Raw genomic sequence first — 17838 nt, 5'->3', positions numbered from 1 at the left:
GATTCACTCGGTTGATTCCGGAGATGAGGGGGTTACCTTATGATGATAGATTGAGTAGACTGGGTCTTTACTCGTTGGAGTTCAGAAGGATGAGGGGTGATCTTATAGAAACATTTAAAATAATGAAAGGGATAGACAAGATAGAGGCAGAGAGGTTGTTTCCACTGGTCGGGGAGACTAGAACTAGGGGGCACAGCCTCAAAATACGGGGGAGCCAATTTAAAACTGAGTTGAGAAGGAATTTCTTCTCCCAGAGGGTTGTGATTCTGTGGAATTCTCTGCCCAGGGAAGCAGTTGAGGCTAGCTCATTGAATGTATTCAAATCACAGGTAGATAGATTTTTAACCAATAAGGGAATTAAGGGTTATGGGGAATGGGCGGGTAAGTGTAGCTGAGTCCACGGCCAGATCAGCCATGATCTTTTTGAATGGCGGAGCAGGCTTGAGGGGCTAGATGGCCTACTCCTGTTCCTAATTCTTATGTTCTTATGTTCTTCTGTTCTAAAAATGTTGGCAAATTTAAATTTGAGAGACTTCTGGAGAGATTGGAACCCCAGTTCTCCAGAAGAGGTTGTGTGAGTGATGTTTTAAAACAGAGCCAAATAGGTTTTGTGTTAATGTGAGAAGGGTTAAGTTCTGAGGTGATTGAGATATATGATAAAAAAAACTTATTTTTTAGTGACCACTCAGCTCTGGTCCTTAAAATTAGGAACAGCAGAGTTAAGATCGATCCAAGGGTGCGGATTTTAAACAATCAGTACCTGAAAGAAATTTCTTTTAAAGAAGGGATTTTAAATATAATAAAGAATGCTCGCAAGGAACCTTTATTCTTGAAAGAAAAAAGAGTTTGGTGTGACAATTTCAAATATGAGTTAACAATTTTTGCGATACGTTATGGGAAAGAAAGAGCAACAGCTAACCGGCATCAAGAAGAGAATATAAACAGATACAGGTAAAGCAGTTGATGGAGGGGATAAGGGAGCAGAGACTATGTGGAAAGTTTTAAAGGAAAAGTGGAAATTATTGCAAGCTGAAAAATGCAAGGGGGCCATTCTCCACGCAAAGGCTAAAGATGCACTGGAGGGAGAAAGATGCACGAGATATTTTCTGGAGCAAGAGAAGTTGCGACAAAGGTTATCATTAATTGGGGTGTTGAAGGTTGGGGAAAAGATCATAAATGAAAGTGGGGATGATATGGAAGAGGCTAGTAGCTTTTATCAAGAGTTATATTCAAAACAAGACATTTCCAAATTGACGATGGAGAAGGTTAGTGCTTTTATTGAAGAGGATTTAAAGGAGGATGAGAGAAGCATGTGTGACTGAGGGGCTAGTAAGAAGGAAGAACTGAAGGAAATCCTTATTAGGCGGGAAATGGTGTTAGGGAAATTGATGGGATTGAAGGCCAATAAATTCCCAGGGCCTGATAGTCTGTAGGAAGTAGCCCTAGAAATAGTGGATGCATTGGTGATCATTTTCCAACAGTCTATCAACTCTGGATCGGTTCCTATGGACTGGAGGATAGCTAATGTAACACCACTTTTTAAGAAAGGTGGGAGAAAGAAAACGGATAATTATAGACTGGTTAGCCTGACATCAATAGTGGGGAAAATGTTAGAATCAATTATTAAAGATGAAATAGCAGCACATTTGAAAAGCAATGACGGGATCGGCACAAGTCAGCATGGATTTATGAAAGGGAAATAATGCTTGACAAATCTTCTAGAATTTTTTGAGGATGTAACTGGTGGAGTGGACAAGGGAGAACCAGTGGATGTGGTGTATTTGGACTTTCGACAGGCTTTTGACAAGGTCCCACACAAGAGATTGGTGTGCAAAATTTAAGCATGTGGTATTGGGGGTAATGTACTGACGTGGATAGAGTACTGGTTGGCAGACGGGAAGCAGAGAGTCGGGATAAACGGGCCCTTTTCAGAATGGCAGACAGTGACTAGTGGGGTACTACAGAGCTCAGTGCTGGGACCCCAGCTATTTACAATATACATTAATGATTTGGATGAAGGAATTGAGTGTAATATCTCAAAGTTTGCAGATGACACTAAGCTGGATGGCTGTGTGAGCTGTGAGGAGGATGCTAAAAGGCTGCAGGGTGACTTAGACAGGTTAGGTGAGTGGGCAAATGCGTGGCAGATGCAGTATAATGTGAATAAATGTGAGGTTATCCACTTTGGTGGCAAAAACACGAAGGCAGAATATTATCTGAATAGCGGCAGATTAGGAAAAGGGGAGGTGCAGCGAGACCTGGGTGTCATGGTACATCAGTCATTGAAAGTTGGCATGCAGGTTCAGCAGGCGGTGAAGAAGGCAAATGGTATGTTGGCCTTCATAACTAGGGGATTTGAGTATAGGAGCAGGGAGGTCTTACTGCAGTTGTACAGGGCCTTAGTGAGGCCTCACGTGGAATATTGTGTTCAGTTTTGGTCCCCTAATCTGAGGAAGGATGGTCTTGCTATTGAGGGAGTGCAGCGAAGGTTCACCAGACTGATTCCCGGGATGGCAGGACTGACATATGAGGAGAGACTGGATCGACTGGGCCTGTATTCACTGGAGTTTAGAAGAATGAGAGGGGATCTCATAGAAACATATAAAATTCTGACGCGACTGGACAGGTTAGATGCAGGAAGAATGTTCCTAATGTTGGGGAAGTCCAGAACTAGGGGATGTAGTCCAAGAATAAGGGGTAAGCCATTTAGGACCGAGATGAGGAGAAACTTCTTCACTCAGAGAGTTGTTAACCTGTGGAATTCCCTACGGCAGAGAGTTGTTGATGCCAATTCATTGGATATATTCAAGGGGGAGTTAGATATGGCCCTTAAGGCTAAAGAGATCAAGGGGTATGGAGAGAAAGCAGGAAAGGGCTACTGAGGTGAATGATCAGCCATGATCTTATTAAATGGTGGTGCAGGCTCGAAAGGCCGAATAGCCTACTCCTGCACCTATTTTCTATGTCTCTATGTGACAAAGAAGTAAGATTAGCGGAAATAAAAGTAGCCATAAGTGGAATGAAGTTGGGGGGGGGGGGGGGAGCCCAGGGTCCGATGGACTAAATGCAGAATTTTATAAAGAAGTTTTAGAGATTTTCAGTCCATTGGTCTTAGAGGTTTTTAAGGAGATTAAAATTGAGGAAAGCCTGGCCCCATCAATGAGGAGAGATATCATAAGCTTGGCTTCTAAAAATAAAGGGGATAGAAAGGACCTGAAGAATCGGAGGCGATCACATTGTTCAATGTGGATTATAAGATCTTGGCGAGGGTTATGACAAATCGTGTGAAGGAGGTGATGCCGCAGATAGTTTTGCCCTCTCAATCCTATGGAGTCACAGACCGGGACATCGCTGATTCTGTGGTCTCAATCCGAAATACGATATAGCTCATGGAAGAGAGTGGGAGGGAAGCTTATGTGCTGAAGATGAATCAAGAGAAAGCCTTTGATAGAGTCTCTCATGAGTTTTTATTGATGGTTTTGGAAGCATTTGGTTTTTGGAAAAATGTAATTGAGTGGATAAGGATTTTTTATTCAAACACATTAAGCTGTGTTAAATGTAATGTTTTTTTATCCAAGTATTTTCCAATACAGAGATCAGTGAGACAGGGTTGTCCCCTGTCCCCATTTTTGTACACATTGGTAGCAGAACCATTAGGTTACATGATGTGAAAGGAACAAGGCATAGTCAGGTTTGCGGTTCCCAGTTCCGGGCAGGTGTTGGTGATACACCAATATGTAGATGACATGACAATGTTGAGAGATGGGTAGTCAGTGAGGAAAGCTATGGAGTAGTGGAGGAGTATTGTAGAGTTTCAGGAGCCAGAGTAAATTATATCTGGTTGTAGGAAGGAGAAGGAGGGAATGGTTGGAGTAAAGCCCTTTTAAGGTGGTGGAGGTTTTAGAAGTTCTGGGGGTGCATATGGGGTGCAAGAAGGATAGGGATAAATTGGATCAACTAAATTGGAAACTGAAGATTATGAAAATTAAAAAGATTTGGGGAAGATGGGAAAGAAGGTGGTTGAAAGTGCAAAGAAGAATGACAGTAGTGTCAGCTCTCCTGTTATCTAAACTATGGTACTTATTGACGGTGGAAGATATTCCTGAGTGAGCGGAAAAGTCTATCTGAGAGGCTTGTGTAAAGTTTTTATGGGAAGGGAAATCTGCCTTGGTTGCTTACAGTAGTATCATTGGATAGCGAAATCAGGGAGGATAGAATTTTCCAGATATTGATTTGAAGAAAAAATCCTTTAGAATTAAATGGGTGAAGAGATTTCTTCAGAAGTCAAATTCAAGTTTTTTTTTAATTAAGTTGGATAGGAGAATAGGGAATATTTTATATGGAATACAACAATATGTTTTTGAACTCAATTAAACCTCTCCCTAGGTTTTATAAGGGGGTTGTAGACACTTGGGGCCCAATTTTTAAAAAGTGTGCAGTTTATGCCCAAAGGTGCTGAGGAATTTTTCGAACAGCCCTTATTTTTGAACAGGTAGATTGAAGGAGAAGTATTATTTAATCAAGCTTTTATAAAAGCTGGTATGATATATGTGAAAGATGTATTACATGAGGTAATTCCAGGTTGGTTGCCGGAAGCGGTAGTGATGGATATGGTTTGGGAAGAGGATCAGGAGGTAGAGGAAAAACCCATTAAGATCATGTATGAGAAGATTGTGAGGGCAATGACACAGGATTGGATAGAAGCAATAAATACACAAATCTCCAAAGGAGGTTTAAAGCTTTTCCAAGCTTTCTGCTGGAGAATGGGGAGGAGTTGGTCCAATTTGACAACTGTAATACTCAAGATTTTTATGAGGTATTTAGAGAATGGAGATTTAAGACACCTGCTGGTCAGGAGTTTTGGCATAATATATACCCACAGCTGGACTTCAACAGGATTTGGAAGGGAGTGTGGGTGAATTCAAGATGGATCATAACCGGATTTTTACCATGATAGTCTTATGTAAGATTGGGCAAGTAGAGGTGGCAACTTGCCCAGTGTGTGGGACATGGGATGAGACTCTGTCCTATTTACTGGTGTTATGGCCGCAGTTAAAGGAGAAAGCAGAAATGGGGTACTGAAGTTGCATGTTCAGCCATGAACTCATTGAATGGCGGTGCAGGCTAGAAGGGCCGAATGGCCTACTCCTGCACCTATTTTCTATGTTTCTATGTTTCTATGATTTTAAGAACTATGTTCGACAGTTGTGTAAAGTTTTCTTGCTGGGAGAGGACCGAAGAGCAAGAATGGGAATCCTGTGGGACTCAATTTTGAGATGGGGATTGCAGGAGAATCTGCCCGAGTCTAGTGGAGCGGCAATTAATGTTATGTTCAGTTTGGCTAGATTTGTGATAATAGAAACATAGAAACATAGAAAATAGGTGCAGGAGTAAGCCATTCGGCCCTTTGAGCCTGCACCACCATTCAATAAGATCATGCCTGATCATTCCTTCAGTACCCCTTTCCTGCTTTCTCTCCATACCCCTTGATCCCTTTAGCCCTAAGGGCCATATCTAACTCCCTCTTGAATATATCCAATGAACTGGCATCAGCAACTCTCTGCAGTAGGGAATTCCACAGGTTAACAACTCTCTGAGTGAAGAAGTTTCTCCTCATCTCGGTCCTAAATATAGCTTACCCCTTAACCTTAGACTATGTCCCCTGGTTCTGTACTTCCCCAACATCAGGAACATTCTTCCTGCATCTAACCTGTCCAGTCCCGTCAGAATCTTGTAAGATTCTATGAGATCTCCTCTCATCCTTCTAACCTCCAGTGTATAAAGGCCCAGTTGATCCAGTCTCTCCTCATATGTCAGTTCCGCCATCCCGGGAACCAGTCTGGTGTACCTTCGCTGCACTCCCTCAATAGCAAGAACGTCCTTCCTCAGATTAGGAGACTAAAAATGAACACAATATTCTAGGTGAGGCCTCACCAAGGCCCTGTACAACTGCAGTAAGATCTCCCTGCTCCTATACTCAAATCCCATAGCTATGAAGGCCAACATACCATTTGCCTTCTTCACTGCCTGCTGTACTTGTATGCCAACTTTCAATGACTGATGAACCATGACACCCAGGGCTCGTTGCACCTCCCTCTTTCCTAATCTGCCGCCATTCAGATAATATTCTGCCTTCGTGTTTTTGCACCCAAAGTGGATAACCTCACATTTATCCACATTATACTGCATCTGCCATTCCTTTACCCACTCACCTAACCTGTAGAAGTCACCCTGCAGCCTCTTAGCGTCCTCCTCACAGCTCACACAGCCACCCAGCTTAGTGTCATCTGCAATTCCTTCATCCACATCATTAATATATATTGTAAAGAGCTGGGTTCCCAGCACTGAGCCCTGCAGCACCCCACTCGTAATTGCCTGCCATTCTGAAAAGGACCCATTTATCCTGACTCTCTGCTTCCTGTCTGCCAACCAGTTCTCTATCCATGTCAGTACATTACCCCCAATACCATGTGCATTGATTGTGCACACCAATCTCTTGTGTGGGATCTTGTCAAAAGCCTTTTGAAAGTCCAAATACACCACATCCACTGGTTCTCCCTTGTCCATTCTACTAGTTACATCCTCAAAAAATACCAGAAGATTCGTCAAGCATGATTTCCCTTTCATAAATCCATGCTGACTCGGACCGATCCTGTCACTGCTTTCCAAATGCGCTGCTATTTCATCTTTAATAATTGATTCCAACATTTTCCCCACTACCGACGTCAGGCGAACCGGTCTATAATTACCCGTTTTCTCTCTCCCTCCTTTCTTAAACAGTGGTGTTACATTAGCTACCCTCCAGTCCATAGGAACTGATCCAGAGTCGATAGACTGTTGGAAAATGATCACCAATGCATCCACTATTTCCTTAAGTACTCTGGGATGCAGACTATCAGGCCCTGGGGATTTATCGTCCTTCAATCCCATCAATTTCCCTAACACAATTTCCCACTTTATAAGGATATCCTTCAGTTCCTCCTTCTCACTAGAACCTCGGACCCTAGTATTTCCAGAAGGTTATTTATGTCTTCCTTTGTAAAAACAGAACCAAAGTATTTGTTTAACTGGTCTGCCATTTCTTTGTTCCCCATTGTAAATTCACCTGAATTTGACTGCAAGGGACCTACGTTTGTTTTCACTAATCTTTTTCTCTTCACATATCTATAGAAGCTTTTGCAGTCAGTTTTTATGTTCCCAGCAAGATTCCTCGCATACTCTCTTTTCCCCCTCCTAATTAAACCCTTTGTCCTCCTCTGCTGTATTACAAAATTCTCCCAGTCGTCAGGGTTGCTGCTTTTTCTGGCCAATTTATATGCCTCTTCCTTGGATTTAACACTATCCTTAATTTCCCTTGTTAGCCACGGTTGAGCCACCTTCCCCGTTTTATTTTTACGCCATTCAGGAATGTACAATTGTTGAAGTTCATCCATGTGATCTTTAAATATTTGCCATTGCCTCTCCACCGTCAACTCTTTAAGTATCACTTGCCAGTCTATTCTAGCCAATTCACGTCGCATAGCATCGAAGTTACCTTTCCCCAAGTTCAGGACCCTAATCTCTGAATTAACTGTGTTACTCTCCATCTTAATAAAGAATTCTACCATGTTATGGTCACTCTTCCCCAAGGGGCCTCGCACAACAAGATTGTTAATTAGTCCTTTCTCATTACACATCACCCAGTCGAGGATGGCCAGCCCTCGAGTTGGTTCCTCGACATATTGGTCTAGAAAACCATCCCTAATACACTCCAGGAAATCCTCCTCCACCGCATTGTTACCAGTTTGTTTAGCCCAATCAATATGTAGATCAAAGTCGCCCATGATAACTGTTGTACCTATATTGCATGTTTCCCTAATTCCTTGTTTGATGCTTTTCCCTTCCTCATTACTATTGTTTGGTGGTCTGTACACAACTCCCACCAGCGTTTTCATCCCTTTGGTATTCCGTAGCTCCACCCATACCGATTCCACATCATCCAAGCTAATATCCTTCCTCACTATTGCATTAATTTTCTCTTTAACCAGCAACGCCACCCCGCCTCCTTTTCCTTTCTGTCTATCCTTCCTAAATGTTGAATAGCCCTGGATGTTGAGTTCCCAGCCTTGGTCACCCTGGAGCCATGTCTCCGTGATGCCAATTACATCAGACCCATTAACTGCTATCTGCGCAGTTAATTCATCCACCTTATTCTGAATACTCCTCGCATTGAGGCACAGAGCCTTCAGGCTTATCTTTTTAACACCCTTTACACGTTTAGGATTTTTCTGTAATGTGGCCTTTTTTGCTTTTTGCCTTGGGTTTCTCTGTCTCCACTTTTACTTTTCTTCTTTCTATCTTTTGCTTCTGCCCCCATTCTACTTCCCTTTCTCTCCCTGCATAGGTTATCATCCCCCTGCCATATTAGTTTAACCCCTCCCCAACAGCACTAGCAAACACTCCCCCTAGGACATTGGTTCCGGTCCTGCCCAGGTGCAGACCGTCCGGTTTGTACTGGTCCCACCTCCGCCTGAACCGGTTCGAATGTCCCAGGAATTTGAATCCCTCCCTTCTGCACCACTCCTCAAGCCATGTATTCATCTCAGCTATCCTGCGATTCCTACTCTGACTAACACGTGGCACTGGTAGAAATTCTGAGATTACTACTTTTGAGGTCCTACTTTTTAATTTTAGCTCCTAGCTCCCGAAATTCATAGAAACATAGAAAATAGGTGCAGGAGTAGGCTATTCGGCCCTTCTAGCCTGCACCGCCATTCAATGAGTTCATGGCTGAACATGCAACTTCAGTACCCCTTTCCTGCTTTCTCGCCATACCCCTTGATCCCCCTAGTAGTAAGGACTTCATCTAACTCCTTTTTGAATATATTTAGTGAATTGGCCTCAACAACTTTCTGTGGTAGAGAATTCCACAGGTTCACCACTCTCTGGGTGAAGAAGTTCCTCCTCATCTCGGTCCTAAATGGCTTACCCCTTATCCTTAGACTGTGTCCCCTGGTTCTGGACTTCCCCAACATTGGGAACATTCTTCCTGCATCGAACCTGTCTAACCCCGTCAGAATTTTAAAAGTTTTTCTGAGGTCCCCTCTCATTCTTCTGAACTCCAGTGAATACAAGCCCAATTGATCCAATCTTTCTTGATAGGTCAGTCCCGCCATCCCAGGAATCAGTCTGGTGAACCTTCGCTGCACTCCCTCAATAGCAAGAATGTCCTTCCTCAGGTTAGGAGACCAAAACTGTACACAATACTCCAGGTGTGGCCTCACTAAGGCCCTGTACAACTGTAGCAACACCTCCCTGCCCCTGTACTCAAATCCCCTCGCGATGAAGGCCAACATGCCATTTGCTTTCTTAACCGCCTGCTGTACCTGTATGCCAACCTTCAATGACTGATGTACCATGACACCCAGGTCTCTTTGCACCTCCCCTTTTCCTAATCTGTCACCATTCAGATAATAGTCTGTCTCTCTGTTTTTACCACCAAAGTGGATAACCTCACATTTATCCACATTATACTTCATCTGCCATGCATTTGCCCACTCACCTAACCTATCCAAGTCGCTCTGCAGCCTCATAGCATCCTCCTCGCAGTTCACACTGCCACTCAACTTAGTGTCATCCGCAAATTTGGAGATACTACATTTAATCCCCTCATCTAAATCATTAATGTACAGTGTAAACAGCTGGGGCCCCAGCACAGAACCTTGCGGTACCCCACTAGTCACTGCCTGCCATTCTGAAAAGTCCCCATTTACTCCTACTCCTTGCTTCCTGTCTGACAACCAGTTCTCAATCCATGTCAGCACACTACCCCCAATCCCATGTGCTTTAACTTTGCACATTAATCTCTTGTGTGGGACCTTGTCGAAAGCCTTCTGAAAGTCCAAATATACCACATCAACTGGTTCTCCCTTGTCCACTCTACTGGAAACATCCTCAAAAAATTCCAGAAGATTTGTCAAGCATGATTTCCCTTTCACAAATCCATGCTGACTTGGACCTATCATGTCACCTCTTTCCAAATGCACTGCTATGACATCCTTAATAATTGATTCCATCATTTTACCCACTACCGATGTCAGGCTGACCGGTCTATAATTCCCTGTTATCTCTCTCCCTCCTTTTTTAAAAGGTGGGGTTACATTGGCTACCCTCCACTCCATAGGAACTAATCCAGAGTCAATGGAATGTTGGAAAATGACTGTCAATGCATCCACTATTTCCAAGGCCACCTCCTTAAGTACTCTGGGATGCAGTCCATCAGGCCCTGGGGATTTATCGACCTTCAATCCCATCAATTTCCCCAACACAATTTCCCGACTAATAAGGATTTCCCTCAGTTCCTCCTCCTTATTAGATCCTCCGACCCCTTTTATATCTGGAAGGTTGTTTGTGTCCTCCTTAGTGAATACCGAACCAAAGTACTTGTTCAATTGGTCCGCCATTTCTTTGTTGCCCGTTATGACTTCCCCTGATTCTGACTGCAGGGGACCTACGTTTGTCTTTACTAACCTTTTTCTCTTTACATATCTACAGAAACTTTTGCAATCCGTCTTAATGTTCCCTGCAAGCTTCTTCTCGTACTCCATTTTCCCTGCCCTAATCAAACCCTTTGTCCTCCTCTGCTGAGTTCTAAATTTCTCCCAGTCCCCGGGTTCGCTGCTATTTCTGGCCAATTTGTATGCCACTTCCTTGGCTTTAATATTATCCCTGATTTCCCTTGATAGCCACGGTTGAGCCACCTTCCCTTTTTTATTTTTATCCAGACAGGAATTTACAATTGTTGTAGTTCATCCATACAGTCTCTAAATTCGTCTTATAGGACCTCATCCCATTTTTTACCTATATTGTTGGTACCTATATGCACCACGACAATTGGCTGTTTACCCTCCCCCTTCAAAATGTCCTGCGCCCGCTCCGAGACAACCTTGACCCTTGCACCAGGGAGGCAACATACCATTCTGGAGTCCCAGTTGCGGCCGCAGAAACGTCTATCTATTCCCCTTACAATAGAATCCCCTATCACTATAGCTCTCCCATTCTTTTTCCTGCCCTCCTGTACTACAGAGCCATCCACGGTGCCACGGACTTGACTGCTGCTGCCCTCTCCTGATGAGTCATCCCCCTCAACAGTACCCAAAGCGGTGTATCTGTTTTGCAGGGGGATGACCGCAGGGGACCCCTGCACTACCTTCCTTCCACTGCTCTTCTTGTTGGTCACCCATCCCCTATCTGGCTGTGTAACCTTTACCTGCGGTAAGACCATCTCACTAAATGTGCTATTCACGTCATTCTCAGCATCATGGATGCTCCAGAGTGACTCCACCCGTAGCTCCAGTGCTGCAATGCGGTCTGTCAAGAGCTGCAGCCGGATACACTTCCCGCATATGTAGTCACCGGGGACACTGGAAGCGTCCCTGACTTCCCACATAGTACAGGAGGAGATAACACGTGTCCGAGCTCTCCTGCCATGACTTAACCCCTAGATTAACTTAATTTGGCAACAATGCTAAAGGTTATTTACTAATAAAGAATTGAAAAAGAAAAAGCTACTCACCAATCACTAGCCATCACTTACCCCCTTGGCTGTGACGTCACCTTTTGATTTCTTTCTACTTCTTTTTTCCCTTCTCTCCCTGCTGCAGCTGCACCAGCTGGCCTTTATAGGCCGCTCCGACGTCCCCGAGCTCCCGACTCTCCGACTGCCGCCGTCTCTCGACTGCCGCTGGGCCTTTATAGGCCGCTCCGACGTCCCCGAACCTGTTGCTGTGACATCACACTTTGTTTTCTTTACCTCCCAGATCGGGGAGTCAGCACTGGTGGGGAAAACAAGACAAAGCAACACCTCCCGCTCCCACTTGCCCGAACTCTCCCACTTACCAAACTCTTACCTTTGCACTCTGACCTGTCACTGCATTCCGAGCAAGACTGCACCAAGCCCCTCTCTTTTTATACTGTTCCTGGCTGACTCACCACTGGCCTGTTTCGGGAACCAGCTTTTAATAGCTGTCCAATTAACTAAGCTAGCTTGCTTGTTTGTCTCTGCTTAAACCTACAAGAATCCTATCTGTTTAATATTGCAGGTTTACTTAAACTTGTCGTTTTATTTTACTTTTAGAACCTACTAGAAATTGTCACTTGTAACTTACACCAATCTTGAAATGGTTATGCAAAGCTCTGGTTTTTTAAGAGGAGAAGAAGAAACCTAAAAGAGTATTTTAAATATAAACTAAAAGATCATTATAAAGCTCTGTGGATGTTTTATTCAGAAAAGAATTTAAAGATAGTATTTTATGATCAATTTGTAAAAGTACAAAAAAAATGATTAAGAAAGGGAAGATAGACTATGAAAGTAAACTAGCACGAAATATTAAAACAGATATTTAAGAATTTCTACAGGAATATAAAAAAGAAAAGAGTGGCTAAATTAAATGTTGATCCCTTAGAGCACGAGACCGGGGAATTAGTGATGGGGAACATGGAGATGGCAGAAACTCTGAACAAATATTTTGTATCAGTCTTTACAGTAGAGGACACTAAAAATATCCCAACAGTGGATAGTCAAGGGGCTATGGCGGCAGTGGGGGGGGAGGGGGGGTGGCGGGGAGGCGGGGGGGGGAGGAGGAACTTAACACAATCACAATCACTAAGGAGGTGGTACTCAGTAAGATAATGGACTAAAGGGGGATAAATCCCTTGGACCTAATGGCTTGCATCCTAGGGTCTTATGTAAGAATTTGGCGAAAACATACTTTGGGACTTAAGTTTTGGACATTGCTTGGACACATTTTCTGTTACTGCAGAGGAGCAGAGCAGCCTGATTTGGGACAGGTCCAAATGTGTCCCACAGGAATACACATCAGGTGGGCAGGAATCAGATGGTTGATGGACAGGCCCCTTGTCATGCAATCCGTGAGAGAGCTCAAGCAGATTGGTCAGTGTTCAGGACACAAAGAAAGCTTTTCGACCCATACAGACTAGTTGGAGCCTTATCGAGGTACAGCTCAGTTGACAAAGGAACAGGTCGAGGACATTGATTTTGCTCTTTCAGTTGTACTGCCTCAGGCAAAAGGACATTTGAACTTTTGGTGTGAGAAGAAGCATTTTGCAGGTGTAAGAGTGGCAGTTTGCAGCCATCTCTCTCTCTCTCTCCCCTCTTCTACGCCTGCTTGCGTCGTTCAACGGACAAGGACTGAGTACTCCGTCTGGGATGGAGAGAAGAAACACCATCTACGAGCAAAGAGAGCCTTGCTATTTCGACTGGGAAGCTGACCTTGAGACTGGACTTGAATACCACAGATTGGTATGGAACCAGAAGATATGCCTCATCGGGAGAAGCAGCGAGTAAGCCAGAGGGGTAATTGGTGAGCATTTATCGCATCCCACACATCTTTAAGACCGCCGCATAGTGTGAATGGGTGTCGTGTGTCCCAACCAAGCCTTAGGGGTTTTAGTGCGGAGGTTTTTGCAAGGGTCATAGGTGTTAGACAGATTTGGTGATGCAATTTTGTATCCAAGCAGGGATGTTTTAGACGTGGGTAATTTGCGTTAGAGGCCTGTTCAGATGGGCCAGGGTTGTGTGTTGTACTGTGTTTGTTTGTTTTACGCCACAAGGGTGTACTACAGGGTGCAGGTGTGTGCTTTAACTTGAATAAAAGCATTGTGATGGTTGAGACCGAAAGATCTGGCTGTAACTGTGGATTTCTGTTCACCACTATAATTCCGGTGTCTAGAACTGTTCTAAGGGGGGTGATTCGAAACCACCAAGGGCAAAACCACTTACACTTCAGAGAAGTACCGGCAGGGATAGTGGATGCATTTTACCAAAATTCCTTGGATTCTGGGGAGGTCCCAGCTGTTGTGTATGCAATAACTGTTAGACTGAGTCCTGTTTAACTCCAAGAGGTATGACCTCGGCTCTGCTTTATTAAGGCCCAAAGTGACTAATATACAAAATGGTTGGCCTTTTATACTTGGGCTGCACACACATGCATGCAGCCTAATGGCCTCCAACAGTGACGCCATCTAGTGGCTAGTGATCCCAAAAGTACATACATGGCAATAACTCCCTCTGAGATATTACATAGAAACATAGAAACATAGAAAATAGGTGCAGGAGTAGGCCATTCGGCCCTTCAAGCCTGCACCGCCATTCAATGAGTTCATGGCTGAAATGCAACTTCAGTACCCCATTCCTGCTTTCTCGCCATACCCCTTGATCTCCCTAGTAGTAAGGACTACATCTAACTCATTTTTGAATATATTTAGTGAATTGGCCTCAACAACTTTCTGTGGTAGAGAATTCCACAGGTTCACCACTCTCTGGATGAAGAAGCTTCTCCTCATCTCGGTCCTAAATGGCTTACTCCTTATCCTTAGACTGTGACTCCTGGTTCTGGACTTCCCCAACATTGGGATCATTCTTCCTGCATCTAACCTGTCTAAACCCGTCAGAATTTTAAACGTTTCTGTGAGATCCCCTCTCATTCTTCTGAACTCCAGTGAATACAAGCCCAGTTGATCCAGTCGTTCTTGATATGTCAGTCCCGCCATCCCGGGAATCAGTCTGGTGAACCTTCGCTGCACTCCCTCAATAGCAAGAATGTCCTTCCTCAGATTAGGAGACCAAAACTGTACACAATACTCCAGATGTGGCCTCACCAAGGCCCTGTACAACTGTAGTAACACCTCCCTGCCCCTGTACTCAAATTCCCTCGCTATGAAGGCCAACATGCCATTTGCTTTCTTAATCGCCTGCTGTACCTGCATGCCAACCTTCAGTGACTGATGTACCATGACACCCAGGTCTCGTTGCCCCTCCCCTTTTCCAAATCTATCACCATTCTGATAATAGTCTGTCTCTCTGTTTTTAACAACCAAAGTGGATAACCTCACATTTATCCACATTATACTTCATCTACCATGCATTTGCCCACTCACCTAACCTATCCAAATCACTCTGCAGCCTCATAGCATCCTCCTCGCAGCTCACACTGCCACCCAACTTAGTGTCATCCGCAAACTTGGAGATACTACATTTAATCCCCTCGTCTAAATCATTAATGTACAATGTAAACAACTGGGGCCCCAGCACAGAACCTTGCGGTACCCCACAAGTCACTGCCTGCTATTCTGAAAAGTACCCATTTACTCCTACTCTTTGCTTCCTGTCTGACAATCAGTTCTCAATCCACATCAGCACACTACCCCCAATCCCATGTGCTTTAACATTGCACATTAATCTCTTGTGTGGGACCTTGTCGAAAGCCTTCTGAAACTCCAAATACACCACATCAACTGGTTCCCCCTTGTCCACTCTACATGAAACATCCTCAAAAAATTCCAGAAGATTTGTCAAACATAATTTCCCTTTCACAGTCTTTTACAAATTGACTGTCTGTTGTTTTACGCTCCTGGGTTGACTGTCTCAGTTCAACGCCAGCCTTGGGTGAGTGTTCAGAGTCTGTTGTGACTGGTAGCTGGGTGGCTGACCTGGTGGAAGTGGCAATGGCCATGTCAGGGATTGAAAGTCCATTTTCATTGAACATGTCAGTGATTGAAAGTCCCAATTCACTAATGACCACTGAGTCCTCAGATGACTGGTGGTAGGTTGGTTGTTCGTCGATTGTCTCTTCCTCCGACTGTTCTGGTTTGTCTGTGTGCCGCAGCTTTGTCTGATCCATATGTTTCCTGCATGTTTGCCCATTTTTGAGCTTGACAATAAATATTCTGGGATGTGTGCAATGTAGCTCACGTACAAATTTCTCTCTCTCTTTCTTGGGCATAACAACACGATTGACCCACAGTTTACAATCCGACTGAATAGACAGTCCGTCTTTGCAACGAATGTAAGGTTTGGTCTCCTCGCACATTTGTTTGGGTATGGCAGACCAATCACCTTTGAGGATGCAACTCTTCACCACCGATAAAATCGTATCCTGGCTGGTCCAGGTCTTAACTTGTTGAGCCGTGACAGGGGTTCCTTCAGTCTCAAAAGCATCCATAACTAACCTGATTCTGACTGCAAGGGACCTACATTTGTCTTCACTAATCTTTTTTTCTTCACATATCTATAGAAGCTTTTTCAGTCAGTTTTTATGTTCCCTGCAAGCTTACTCTCATACTCTATTTTCCCCCTCTTAATTAAACCCTATGTCTCCCTCTGCTGAATTCTAAATTTCTCCCAGTCCTCAGGTTTGCTGCTTTTTCTGGCCAATTTATATGCCTCTTCCTTGAATTTAACACTATCCCTGTAAGCCAAGTTTGAGCCACTTTCCCCATTTTATTTTTACGCCGGACAAGGATGTACAAATGTTGAAGTTCATCCATGTGATCTTTAAATGTTTGCCATTGCCTTTCCACCGTCAACCCTTTAAGTATCATTCACCAGTCTATCCTAGCCAATTCACGTCTCATATCATCGAAGTTACTTTTCTTTAAGTTCAGGACCCTAGTCTCTGAATTAACTGTGTCACCCTCCATCTGAATGGTCACTCTTCCCTAAGGAGCCTCGCACAATAAGATTGCTAATTAATCCTCTCTCATTACACAACACCCAGTCTAGGATGGCCAGCTCTCTAGTTGCATGACTGAGCGATCGTGATGGCCCTGTTCAAGTCCAACATCTCCACCGCCAATAGTTTACACAGGATCACCTCGTGGTTGATGCTGATTGCAAAAAGTCCTGCAGCATGTCTGCCAACACAGCCCCGAACTTACGCGGTCCCACTAGACGTCTCAGGTCGGCATCAAATTCCGCTGCATTCTGGCCCTCTGAGCGAACATGCGTGTAAAATCTGTATCTCGAGATGATGAATGCCTTCGTCTGGCTTAAGGTGATCCTGAACCAGTGTACACAATTCTTCATACGTCTTCTCTGTTGGACTCACAGGCAGGAGTAGATTCTTTATCAGACCATAAATTTTTGGACCACAAATCATGAGGAACACCGCCCGGCACCGATCTGCGTCGCAAACCTCCTCCATTTTGTTGGCCATGAAGAACTGACTAAAACTGCTCACAAACTCTGCCCAATCTTTTCCTTCCACAAATCGCTCCAACAATCCAATTGTGCTAATTTTTGCATGCAAAGGTTCTTGTTGCCTTGTCGCCAAATGTTGTGTATGCAATAACCGTTAGACTGAGTACCCAAGAGGTATGACCTTGGCTCTACTTTATTAAGGCCCAAAGTGACTAATATACAAAATGGCTGGCCTTTTTATAATTGGGCTGCACACACATGCATGCAGCCCAATGGCCTCTATCAGTGACGCCATCTAGTGGTTAGTTATCACAAAAGTACATACATGACACCAGCAGACTGGAAATCTGCAAATGTAACTCCCTATTTAAAAAAGGAGGCAGACAATAAGCAGGAAACTATAGACCAGTTAGCCTAACATCTGTGGTTGGGAAAATGTTGGATTCCAATATTAAAGAAGCAGTTGCAGGACATTTGGAAAAATATAATTCAGTCAGGCAGGTTCAGCATGCATTTATGAAGGGGAACTCATGTTTGACAAATTTGCTGGAATTCTTTGAGGATGTAGTGAACAGGGTGGATAAAGGGGAACCAGTGGATGTGGTGTATTTGGACTTCCAGAAGGCATTTGACAAGGTGCCACATAAAAGGTGACTGCACAAGATAAAAGTTCACAGGGTTGGGGGTAATATATTAGCATGGATAGAGGATTGGCTAACTAACAGAAAACAAATAGTCGGCATAAATGGTTCATTCTTGGGTTGGCAATCAGTAACTAGTGGGGTGCCGCAGGGATCAGTGTTGGGACCCCAACTATTTACAATCTGTATCAACAACGTGGATGAAGGGACCGAGTGTAA

Source organism: Pristiophorus japonicus, chromosome 2 (genome assembly GCF_044704955.1).
Source record: "Pristiophorus japonicus isolate sPriJap1 chromosome 2, sPriJap1.hap1, whole genome shotgun sequence".
Taxonomy (NCBI): domain Eukaryota; kingdom Metazoa; phylum Chordata; class Chondrichthyes; family Pristiophoridae; genus Pristiophorus; species Pristiophorus japonicus.
The sequence above is the reverse complement of the archived record's forward strand: the minus strand, read 5'-3'. Positions refer to the sequence as shown.